This window comes from Dermacentor andersoni, chromosome 11 (genome assembly GCF_023375885.2).
Source record: "Dermacentor andersoni chromosome 11, qqDerAnde1_hic_scaffold, whole genome shotgun sequence".
In the NCBI taxonomy this organism is placed as follows: Eukaryota; Metazoa; Arthropoda; class Arachnida; order Ixodida; family Ixodidae; genus Dermacentor; species Dermacentor andersoni.
In genome coordinates, this window is record NC_092824.1 from 4,208,093 (window position 1) to 4,221,477 (window position 13,385).

At 41.3% G+C, this 13,385-nt stretch overlaps 1 long non-coding RNA gene across 2 annotated transcripts; it reads right to left on the reverse strand.

Moving 5' to 3' along the window:
• Nucleotides 1-201: 201 nt before the first annotated feature.
• On the reverse strand, nucleotides 202-11,624 carry LOC129381581 (uncharacterized). Of its 2 annotated transcripts, XR_008609762.2 has the most exons (5): nucleotides 10,970-11,624; nucleotides 10,131-10,219; nucleotides 5,821-6,006; nucleotides 3,843-4,003; nucleotides 202-307 (listed from the first exon to the last, which is right to left on the reverse strand). It is a non-coding gene; the product is annotated as an uncharacterized lncRNA (long non-coding RNA). The 2 variants fall into 2 exon arrangements; XR_008609761.2 differs by lacking the exon at nucleotides 10,970-11,624 and having other exon boundaries at nucleotides 10,131-10,526.
• Between the last annotated feature and the right edge of the window lie 1,761 nt (nucleotides 11,625-13,385).

The window sequence follows — 13,385 nt, forward strand, 5'->3', positions numbered from 1 at the left end:
GGGTACTTTTGTCCACGATAGTACATCGCCTTTAATGCAAATGTCATGAAGACAGCTCATAGACAAAGCAGCAGGTCACCATTAAGAAAATTGTCTTGCCAACACACTGACATGGCTGCAGAGATAAAACACTTTGCACTTTGTGATATGAATGCACTGCATAGCATATATACACAAAGGTGCAACATTTCAGTCCTCAAGTTCTTAGATCACAGAAGCAACTTTATTTTCTTCAATCACTCGTCTTGCACTTCTTCCTGGTGAAAGTTGTTCTTGACCCAAAATGCTTGCAAGGATAAACTTGCTGCTGTTAGGAGAAACAAATAGTATTCGTGAATATCCATCCTAAAGAAAGCGGCAAAAAAGTATAATCACAGAAAACGACAAAGCAGTAACTTCTGTGTTAGAAAAACATTTAAGTAGACCAACATTGTTGGAACAAGGGATGTTGCTATAGCCAACATTTCGACATAGGTGCTTGTCATTAGGGTAGCAAATGTTTTCCTTGGCTGTGTTGTTTTGGATTGTGCATAGCTCACTGGCCCCTAGCCTCATTGGGGGAGAAGAAACTGGTGCATATAATAGGTCAAGAGAAGCCAAAGTGTTAAAATAAAGGAAGGAAGGGCGTGCTTAGCAGTGGTGATTGTGATGGAGCGGGTATGAGCACTACTATCAGTTCTTGCAAAGAGTAGGGGTGACCAAAACAGAAAATGATGTACACATGTAAGCAGTCATTAATCCAGCAGACCTAATCTTCCGAGAAGACAAAATAGGTATCAAGATAAACAGTTTGCACTTTTGGAAAAGGAAAACGAAGAATTAAGGAAAATAAATTTTGTATCAAGATTCATCTGGTTAAGATCACTGTAAATGGTAAATGAAGGCACATTACGAATATATATTTTGTTAAAAGCCGATGAAGAAAAGATATATTAACGAAATATTAAAAAATAGGGACATTAAAAGTAATATGAGTATGACCATAAAACAGTAAAGAACAGCCTGTGGAAAAAAATGGGATGGACAATATGATAACCAGGTGCAAGATTGCAAAACGTCGAGCGCTGTTTATATTCATGCTGCTGTTGACGGCTTCAAGTTTCTGTCTTCCTGTGGAACCTTTGTCTTACTTGAACAAGGAAATGGGTCATTTTTTAAACAAGTCAGTTCATATGCAGTTCAAAGCTTCAGCATTATTATATTGAAAGAAAATATTATGGTCAGTTCTCCTGGGTGTGCTTTCATTCACCAGTTATTTCCACCGGTGTAAGCTCAAAATTTAATGGTCTAAATGAACCTTAGCTCCTCGCAAACCATTAGCCGGTCTTTTTTTCAACACAGATGCCTGCACATTATATGTGTTGGCAGGAGTGCTAGCGAACTACATTAAACTTGTTGCCACAACCAAAGTGAAACTTGGTAACAGTGATTGAAAAAAAAAAACCAGCATTCCACAATATTGATTCAAGTCGTCTGGAAAAGTTGCTTAAGTTAATGTACACCCCCCACCCCACCAGACAATTATACACCACACTGACTCTCATGGTGTCAACCATGCTAATATAGCACTAGGCATCAAGTAGGAGAATTAGAAGATAAGAGGGCACAATGCTTTTTGTTAGAACATCAAATGTGCTTTACATAAATGCTACATTCCAACTAACAAAGGAGCAGCCGATAGTGACCAATGCATACGAAAGCTAATGACATTCTGTGCAGCAGAATGTTGACGATGAGGTGTTATGCGCACAAGTGCACTCATTCACACAAAATGACATCCCGCAGACAAACCTTGTGCCAACATTACAGTTTGAAAAACAGCACAGTGGAAAGCAAAGAGTGCTAAATTTGTTGAAAATTACTAAAAATTATTCGATTATTCATTATCCTTACTGTTCGTTAAAGATTCACAGATTGTTCCCTACGGGTGCTGTAAACTGCTTTTATAGTGGTAGCAACAATGATCTGTGCCACAGACAAGAATAAATGCTCATGAAGTTTATGCAAGAGTATACCCTACAAATTACACCCCATTTCACATTCCAATGTGGTAGAAGAGGAAGACGAAAAAAACTACTTTCTCGTGGAGGATGCATACCCCAGAACAGAAGAAACAAGTGTACCCTAACTATTGCTGCTGCCGATGCCAGTGCACTAGCAGTTACATATAATATGGCAGTTACAATTGTTTTTCCACAAGCACTGCAAGCTGCTGCCAGTTTACCAGTACAGAGCTGTAATAAATTTAGGGCAAGTTAAAGCTCTCTAATGGATTCATCTCATATGACACAATTGGAATGCAATATTCTGCAAATAAGTGAAGAGCGATGTGCCGTCCCATCATGTGCAATCCCGTTATCAGCATGATAGCATTCCCTTTCGGGAATGCTATCATGCTGATAACGCGCATGCCGTTCGTTACTGGAAAGTACAGGGCTCGCAGCGTTAAAGAAAGGAAACGCAACAAGGCAGATGACGATTATCGTTGTGTGGCACAAGGGGCACTCCAAAGGGTGTAACTTTGCCTAAGAGTGTGGGCAGTGATGAGGTAAAAGAGTGTGTTCTGTGTAAAGTAGTGCACCTGTATAACCTAAAGCTGTGGAGAATGTATTTAGTATCAGCTGTGAAGGTTTCTAATTTTAACTGCACACAGTAAAAACCTCCATGCAGTTTTGCAAAACGCAAACCCCCTACCTTTTTGTTGTTCAAAGGCAATGACACGTAGGGCCATAACATGTACATTATGAGTTTTGTTCCCAAACAATCAAAGTGAATAGCACCACCTTGTGTGTTATGTGCCTTCTGTCTCACATTTTCTGTCAAAAATTGTTAGTGTCAAATGCTGCGATCGGCAGAGAAATGGATTTGTGGAGCAATATAAAGTATTAAGTACCGTGATCTCAGTTCTTTCACTGCTGTTTAAGCATTATCGGGTCTTAAAGTAAAAAAGCGAGGAATAAATACACGCATATTTTACGTCACAACCCTCATGAGGCATTTAGTAGTCTGGATTATAAAGGATTCCAGATTTACAACGCAGGACAGATTTTATTCCACTGAAAGAATGGCATCATGCCAATGATTCTGCATTTGGTGCTATATTTATTAGTATTTAGTTCCGTTGGAATGTGTGTGTACTGTCAGCGATATTGCTTGACATGTTTTAGATTGACTGTTTTCTAAATTTAGGCAAATTCGTATTCGCAAATAACCTTGTATGACACCAAGAACTTGCTTAGCAGGAGTATTTCTAACATCTGCAAGATATTAGGCTCTTGAATGCATATCTAAGCCTGGGGTGCACGCCACCCCCTAATCTCATCAGCAAGTTTCTGGAACTCATCTACAAGGTATGTTATGATGAATGTAAAGTTGCTTGAACGGGAGAAATAGGGAATTTAAACAGGTGAATTATGCAGCATAAGAATGATGTCAGCAAGAAGCAACCATCAAGAAGCACTGTCACTCAATGCGCATAGACTATCAAACGCAAGAATTATTTGGGATGATTTAAAATTCTGGCATTGGAACGAAATGTCTTTTAATCTATACATAAACTGATAATTCGCTCTACTACCACTACCTTTACCAGAAACATTCATAATCATTATCCTATCTATGCCACATCATCCTAGCTAATATTCAAGCCTTCATAAGCTGCTGTTTTTACTGCTAATTCTCTGTGGGAAAGAGGTGTCCGTATGAAGACCATATCATATACTTATTACCCGTTTTTTGATAAATGATAAGGGAAAAACTTCACACCAAAAATACGTTGAGCTTGAGCAAGTTCTACGTCTGAAGCTGTTGATCCTTTTTTCCCTTTGCCATCATTGACCCACCTGGTTAGCTAAACAGACAGAAAAGCTGCAGGAGAAAGGTAGGGGTCCCAAATTAGACTTGTGCCCCAGGGACCTTTTCACGGTCACTGGAGGAACTGCCTGTGGCCTCGGCATCTTCCTTGAGGGCCATGGCCATGTCTAAGAAACCTTGTCTCCACAGGCTGCATAAAGAAGGATAATTTTCTGAGCCAAGTCTTTTTCTTAAAAGAACCCATTTAAGGTGTATTCGTGGTTTTGCACCACAAAACTGACACATGACTGGCCACTCAAGACACTTTATGTGTATTCGCAGGCTTATTCCTTGGAAAAACACTTTTATGTAGCACACAATGAGTAACAGTAACAAAAAAGTGTATAAGGAGGCTTTCATATTGCTCTACAACTTTTCATTGACACATTTCATATAATTATTTGAGATATTTATTAACTAATTAACAATTATGTAATTAGGCAGAATGCAAAATATAATCAGAGTATCTCCAAGCGACGGCAAACAACATTACCTTCATTTTGTCTAGTTACATCGCATTTACATATTTCTAAATCTTGGTGCACGACAGTTAAGACACCCTGGAGATCAAAAAACAATATTACAATTTTCATAATCAACTCTTGCGTGTTATTGGTGGTTATGGCTGCTTCAAGTTATTCTTTCAGTACGGTACAAGCAGTTTTGAAGTGAAATTGTTTTGCATCGAGGGCGGTAATCTAGAAAATCAAGCAAAAGGTCAAGTTGTGTTCACTATTCAGATGTTTAACTAAGAAGCTGCAGGAAAAGGAAACAGGACACAACACCTAATAAACAATGCGAAATTTGAAAATTTAAACTGAACAAGAAACCAGTTTTTGAAAACACAGAAAAAAGCCAGCAGCTTACGTCGAATACGCCCTCGCTATGTACTCCAAGTGAAGTTGTTACCGCAATGCTTGGGCACCATATGAACGTAACAATCAACAACTTTGAGCAGAATATTAACACCACTAAATGAACCGGCCTTTCAAGATTCTTGATCTGAAATCCTCAACGACTTGTTCTAGCGTTTAATCTGTCGAGCTCAATCTGTATTCTCAAAAGCTGGCTCTCGGCCATAATTTCTCTAAACGCAACATCAGCTTAAATCTCAAGATAGGGTTGACCTGTAAATAAAGTGGATAATGCATGGCAAACATCATGAACACTCTTACATGTTAACCAGAGGGTTCACTCATGCAGCCATGAAATTGTGATGCAGACACGATATATTGAAGCTGGTTTTGTGAAGTGTTTCATGCTTCCAAGGCTTCTTCTCCAGTTGTGAAAGCTGTCTTCACTAGCTAAATAAGCGATGAGAATAAAAAAAGAACTTCAACATGCTCACAATACGTTGGCCATTTGAAAGTAAACAGCAGCCCTTTTTGGGCGCCCAGGTTGCCTGGTGCAAATCTACTATGCCACAGTACTTGCGTTACCCAGTAACAGCCACTTTAAAATGCAATGTGTTCAGAGCCCTTTCCCTCTGTTTTTTTGCTTTGGAAACAGTTTACCAGGTGTTCAGTAGGTGTCGAGAAAGGGGACAGAAAACACTGTGCACCAGTGATTTCTAATGTTTTGCTGGATGCAGCACACCGCACCGGATGCAGGTGAATCCAATGGAAATGCGGTGTCATGCAGGCGCTTGTCCTGGAAGCAGGGCATATGGTGGACTAACTAGTGCATGCGATCAGATAATATTGCTGCCGAAAAACATTTCTTTGTGGTTTTTCACATTTTAGGAGGTCTCTACATGTCTGGTAAGCGCTTTTATGACAATCTGAACCCGTATACGATAGTGTTCTCTTACATCAAGTTTTTTCTCATTTACCAGTGTTTCCATTGCACGCCACTTATGTTAGCTACACTGTAAACACTGCAATGGAAAAATTCTGGACACCTCGAAACACTGCTTGTGTAGTTTATGGCACATCTGGCAGGCATGTTAGGGGAAGAAATGCCACACACCCGTGCAAACGAAGTGCTGCCGCAAAGTTGTGAAGCACCAACTTCCGGGACAAGGTTGGCTTCAGTCGAAGGTGCTCGATGTGCTGTCCATCCCTTGTAGTAGAGATCAGTGGTGTGGACCCTTTTATACTGGCTGTCTTTTCTGGTCGGAACCTTGGCAACAGCTTCCACCATACTTTTTTGAACCTGCAACATGTGCAGAGAAAGTCACATCACTGTGCGTTGATTGTATGGCTTTATTGTTCTACACATTCTATGAAATTATTAAAAAATACAGTTCGCACATTTTTACTACTGTATATAGACAGTCTAGTTGATAGACACGCGAAACATTACCATCCCTCTGACAGAATGCAACAATAGAAGCGTACACTGTAAAGCTACACTAAAATTTAAATTGATGTGACACCGTATGAGCATACAGTATGCTCACTGTATGCTCTAGCCCTGTGTCAAGTAAAAGTTAATCGTCAATCATTTATGGTGTATTTCTACTTATTCTGGGTCACCAAACTGTACAATCAATGTTCCAAGTTTACACATTGTTGGCTTTTGATTGCCTATGTGATCCGTTTCCTACTTACACATGCAGTAATCCCACTGCAATAAGGAAAAAGAGTTAGAAAAAGAAATGCCATGATAATCTTCCACATTTGCTGAGGGCAGGAACAATGGCCAATAGCATGTGGTTGAAGCTACATAAATACTCAGTTTTCACACAGCTCAATTGTTCAGCAAGTAATAAAGAGGTACTTTGTGCGCCTCTGCATAACCAATAAAATCGGACTACTTGACAATGTACTAAGGCTGCTGCTTGATAGTGTTCGGCAGTTCGGCTTTGGTTTTCTGATATACAGAACTGTTTAGGTACCAGTAGTTTACTTTGCGATAAAATGGAACTTGGAGCACTGGTCATTTGCACATAAATAATGCGACAGCAAATATAACACAAGGATAGGAATATGGGTCTCTTAGAAAAAGTACATACACATTATGAATATAATGTGATGTGATGCCACAATGAAACAGAAAGTAACGCATAGAAGTGGACGGCACTTCCATGCCACCAAGGTTATTGGACAGACAGTACTTCAGAAGCGCCCGCAACACAGTCAAAGAAGGCAAAGCAGCATTTCTTTGCGTTCAACACAATGCATCGGCGGGCTAGTTGGTGCGAATCCATAAATACTTTGTTTAGCGCAAAACAATGGACACAAGAAAGACGACCAGCACAAGGCGCTACTCTCAACTGGCATCACTTTATTGCGTCACTCCTTTATAGATAGTAGAATCTAGAAGAACATGTGCAGTGAGCACCATGTGCAGGGACCACCAACAACAGATCACAAGAGCGCACTCATGCGACGGGATCCAAAAAACCATATTGAGCACTGCACAAGGTTAAAGAAGGCACACTAATGCACTGTGACCCCAATGACTGTATGAAGAAAGCTTCCGATAACTCTCGGGCGGTGGTATCACAGCACTTTTTCAAAATCATAGTGTCACAAAACATGGCTTTGCACTTCCATATTTTACAATGTTGAGCCAAATGGGAACCTGTGCCTGTTGGTATGGATCGCTTATGTTCGCAATGTTTCCTGATACTACGATTTTGAAAAAGAGCCGTGATACCACCGCCAGAGAGTTATCGGAAGCTTTCTTCATACAGTCATTGGGGTCACAGTGCATTAGTGTGCTTTCTTTAACCTTGTACAGTGCTCAATATGGTTTTTTTGGATTCTGTCGTATGAGTGTGCTCTTGTGATCAGATGTTGGTGGTTCCTGCACATGGTGTTCACAGCGCATGTTCTTCTAGATTCTGCTGTCTACAAAGGAGGGACGCAATAAAGTGATGTCAGTTGAGAGTAGCGCCTTGTTCTGTCGTCTTTCTTCCAGTGTTTTGTGCTAAAAAAGCAATTATGTATTCCTCGTGTGTGTTTGAAGACAGCTCCACACGCAGTAGCGATTCCAGTATTGCTGCCCAGTGGTTTAGCTCGCCGCAGCTTGAAGTGCCACAAAATATAAGGAGAGAAACCTGCATTATACTTTTGTTGCAAACAAGAATATAACGTGAAGTGCATTCTGAGGCCAGAAACTATAGAAAAAAATTTCATGATGCACCACTGTGCAGGGTTTTATAGCAAAGTCAAATACATTTAGTGTAAGTATCACACTATGATGGTACACAATGGTGGTAATCTGTAATAATATAAAGGGCGCCTTAATGTTACAACAAAAGTTGACATTACTTAATAATAGCCCTGTAAAATTTAGCATGCAGGGGCACCACTTGGTTAAACAATAGTGATGTAATGTCTATGTACACAAGTATTGCCCATGCATTTCTGCCATTGTCCACATGGCATAAATGAATGGGTAATACTTGTATACATAGATATTACATCTCTATTGTTTAACGAAGTGGGTAAACTATGTCTGCCTCATACAAGATTAGAATTAAACCATAAATTATATATAGTCACCCGAACAGTAACACCTCATTTGAACTTCACAGTAAGTAGACGTCACCTATTCAAAGTTTATATGTTGAATGTAACGAACCCTCATTACAGCAGCGCAGAGCATTCCTCACATTTCCTTACGTACACAGAATTCAGTCATCACCGCAACACATATGCTACAACATCGTCACACAGTGCAACTCACGCTTACACTACACAAATAAACCAAACATGTTTAGGCCACTTGTACGGCAGTATGAGCAATAGTGTCGGGATTATGAAATTCCCCACGAAGTCCTCCAGGTTTCCAAGAAACCAGAACGGTTGGCCCCGTGGTACGATTTCACGCAGTTGTGCGACTGGACATTAACACATTTAAGGAAAAGAGACACACCTCACGACCACATTCTACAAGAATTCCGTGCTCTTCAGGACCAATATCAAAATCACATGCAATTCTACACTGATGGGTCCAAAACAAAACAACACGTGGGTGTAGGGGCCGTAACAGAAAATTGGGAAAGAAGTATTCGTCTACCAAAACATGCCTCTGTTTTCACTGCTGAAGTTTACGCTGTATGGGGTGTAGTGAAAAAGATTATCACTGGCAAGCACAAAAACAGTCATTTACACTGATTCCTTAAGTACACTGAAGGCTCTAAACCTAAAATCTGCGTGTGAACCCCTGTTTAGGGACATACTAAACATGGTCGCACTTAACAAATATGGGAGATCAATCCACTTCTGCTGTGTACCAAGTCATGTTGGGATACCGGGTAACGAAGCAGCCAATAGATATGCATCGATGGCAGCGAACAAAGAGATAACAAACACAACACTTCCATACAAAGATAGCATCCGCGCGATTAGAAAAGCCTTAACGGCGAAATGGCAACGCGAATGGGACCATTGTGCTGACAACAAACTACATCTCACGAAACCCATAGTTGGCGAGTGGAAGTCATGCTACCATCAGGAGCGGTTCATCAATGTAGTTTTATGCCGACTACGCATTGGGCACACACACCTCACACACAATTACTTACTTACGAAAGAAGACACACCAACATGCGAGAAATGTCAACAGCCACAAACAGTTATGCACATATTACTCACATGTACGCAGACTGAAACACACAGACGAACACTTTTGCACAAATTATATCAACTACACATACCTTTACACCATGCTCTAATTTTATGTGATGATCCGCTAGTCCCATTATGTGACGTTCGTAAATTTCTAGAAGACACTGGATTTTTACACATAATATAGATTATTAACAAAGCCTTTTCCTTCATTAACTGGATTTTAAAACACCTCATGTTTTGCGCAGCACAGCCTTAGCCGCTTTTGCGCCATTAAACCCCATTTAACTAAGTAAGTAGACGCCTCTTAATGCCAGCCTCCCCCAATGCTAAACTGTGCTGCATGCTTTACAGAGAAATTATAGTGGTATCACTAAACTCTGAAGCTATTCAGGACTGCAGCATTGTAGAAGACATCTACAAATGTCCCATTTCATGTGTAACAGCCTGAATTGCTTGCACATCTAACCAAGTGCAAATTAAAATTACTTCTCCTTGTTTAGCATTTTTGCCTGCTAGACTACAATCCAATGTCATCAATATATTAACATATTACCTCAAAGAACCTAATTTGGCTTATAGATTAACACCTTCGCATACTGCCACAGCTACACTCTGTCATATGCGTTGCAATCATAAAGGAGTGCTTGTCCACCAGCACTCCAATGTCACTAACAGTGATCATCTACACAGCTTGATTCAGGTGGCAGTCATGATTCAGGTGGCAAATAGCTAAGAGAAAAAAAATCCACCCACTTTGAGAGCTACAATACTGCGATAACTTGAGAGATGGACCCATTGCAGGCAGCAGACCTCTTCTCAGCTCCAGCACAACAGCAACTTGCCTTTCAGTAAAAGAAAAGGATTGATTAGTAATGATAAGTTACCTTGTTTTTGCTGAGTATCAATACAATCTGACTTTCATGCATATCCACTCTCCGCTTTAGTAATACAACTGAATTATTCGTAAAATAAGAGAGTCAATGAAGATACCATTCGCTTCTCTTGTATGTCCAATTTTTTTCGCACTGATACCCCGTTTACTGCTTGCTTACTGACACGAATGCCTTGACTGCCCAGACATCATTCGAAGCAACACGTCTTGCTGCACTGCAAAAAGTTGCACCGAGGAAACACAGCAGAGCAGCCAGAGCAAAGAACTATTTTTTCTGGTCACAATTAAAACGTGCACCCAAGCAAGAAAGTAACGATCACAGGTAGTGAGCGACTGCTATTGCCTCGAAAGTTTATTTCCGTATTTTAACAGAAGTTCTTGTATCGGATACAGTATGCTCTCAAGCCAATACAAGCGTCAATACAAGTGCGCAACTGAACGCAGTTTTATTCTACGCTTTTAACGCGAGTGAGCAAAAGGTTAGAAGTACCTCACGGAAATTGCGATCGAGCCGATCGCGCTACGACTGGAATCGATCTGAAAAGATAGGGTGATCCCTTTCCCCATTCATGCGTCAGTTTTGCCCTAAGACGTTGCATAGTGGTCTTTTGAAAGAATATTTCTGTTCGCGACACCGGCTTACCACACATCACTTTAATACCTACGTTATGCAAACGAAATAAGATTAAAATGGGCTTACCTCATGAGCAAGTTACGAGTGCGCGTAGACTGTTGAACACCCGTTGAGAGCAAACAGGATATATCCGTGTTCAAGCGCATACGTGCACCCAAACACAGGACAACTTCTTCGATGCCGCAGCGTGCAGAGTTTTGTACACGAAGTGAAAGACATCCAGCGGAAATATCTCGGCGCGATGACGGCAAATGACGAGCGCACAAGCGTACAAAACACAGCGACTAATTCGGAACTTTGCCAATTCGAACGTGCCGAGACCCAAGCAGCGTAACCATCCATCGTTTCTGTTCTTCGCTCCCGATGCGTCAATCTCTCTTCCTTGGAGTCTTGCTTCACTCTTGAGTACAAATCAAGAGATATTTACGGCAAATTAACAACTTTTACAACACGACACGAAAAATTCCGGCTGACTACACATGTGCAGCTCCGTCTGCCACTCCTAACGGACGCGCAGCGCGCGCTGCCCCCTGGTGCCGCACTCTGTGAGCGCGGAGAACAGAATCGGTTTCGTTTTCGCATTTGTGCTCTAGTTACTGTATCGTATCAGTTCAACGAGCACAAGCTATCTTGGCAAGCTGGAACGACACGTGCCTTTCCTTGCCCTCTATTTCCACTACCCCCTTTCCCTCGCTCTGGTATAAAATGCCCAGCGCAATAAACATAACTGTTCACTGTTGTCTTGAAACGCCTGCTGTTGGTTTCTTCGACCGGGACCCGGTCGATACAGCTACTGGAATTGCAATATAATTGCTTGACAATTAATTGAATTCTAAAAGAGGAGAACACTTTCTCTCCCACAAGTTAGTGCGTTTTATACAAAGGGAGAGAGAATGCAAGAAGCAGAAAGGCAGGGAGGTCAACCAAAGCGTTCGCTACTGGGGATAGCTAACCCCTGTGCTGCAATGAAGTGCAAAGCAATGCACTGCGATGCGTCCATAATCTCTAGCATAGAGACAATTTGGGCTGGTTGGTGCATGTAATGAACGGGTAAATAATGAGTTGTGTCATAACATTACCCATATATAAAGCACATGGAACTAATGGTGTTGCATGCTAGGTCAAAAAGAAATAAAGCTTGAATCGTTACATCTCGGCACTGGGCATTCTTTCTTTCCGTATTATTTTTTTCTTCTTTTTGACAGTACACACAGTACTAGCACGGTAATAGGTCCTTCATCTTCAGTCACCTTCCAGTAGTTTACACACATGTCGGTGCATGTTCGCGTTCTGTATTCTACCGTACAAGAACGAGCGCGCTTACCGGTCTTGGTTCAAGATGAAGAGCCAAATGTTTGCGATTACATCTTATCGCAAGAATTAACACATGAACAGTGAAGATTATGCGTAATCGATTTGTCTCAATGAATGGGCAGTTATTGTCAGAGACGAGATATTTTGTAAATATTATGGGAATGAGTTAAACCAACTACATTGCAGTTCAGCAATGCCCTTTGACACTTGGGTTAATTGCTTGTTGCATTCGAAAATTTCATCCCACCGTTGTACTTGGATCTATAGGCCGCCAGCCCCCTTCGAGACCATTTGTTGCAAAATGTAAATGCCGTTACGGTCATTATACCACTCCCTGCGTTTCGGTACTGATTTAGAGTGCACACAATTTTTGGCGTATACAGAGCACCAATGTCATTCCCAGTGCACCAGCAACTGAATGCTGCAAGCTTGTTTACGTATGCACGTATGTCCACGGCTCTTCGTTCACTTAAACTACAACTATTAACTAGAAACCGTTTAATTTGAGAACATTGCGAGAACACGCATATATTTGCGCATATGATCAGCGAGGCCCATATGCGCGGCAAACTGCGACCGCAATAGAAGATGCGTATATATATTTATACGATCTGTTATTGCAGCTTTTGGTAGAAGGCTAGCTCTCACATTTTGTACGCATCTTCATAATGCGTACAGTTTGCGTGTTCAATAACATATTGTTGGCTGAAACTTTACGAGTACGAGCGCTCATTCAGACAGCTTAAGTTTTCTCACAATAATACGGATGTTCGCATAACAAAAATACGGAATTCTGTATGTTTCGTTCAAAGCAGTGTATAGCCGTACATATTGACACGTGTACTTATCTTTATCGGGCAACCACGTTTCGCCGCTTAACAACTGTAATCGCACAGCGAGGGACGCGCCTGCATGTATCCGACGTTTCTGGAAAGTTATCGACGCTTCTATCCGCGTGTCTGTTGTCGCCGAACCTTGTGTTATCAGATTTCATCGCGTGACACGAATGGTGTAGAACTTTGTGGAAGACACGCGGGTCCCATCAGTTAATCTGGAACATTCGACGACTGATCTATAAAAGCCGATGCGCTTGACCCGCTAATCAGTTTTCCGACGATCGCCTAGGCCATGTCATCAGCAAATCTGGAGTGCGCCCCGACCCGCAGAA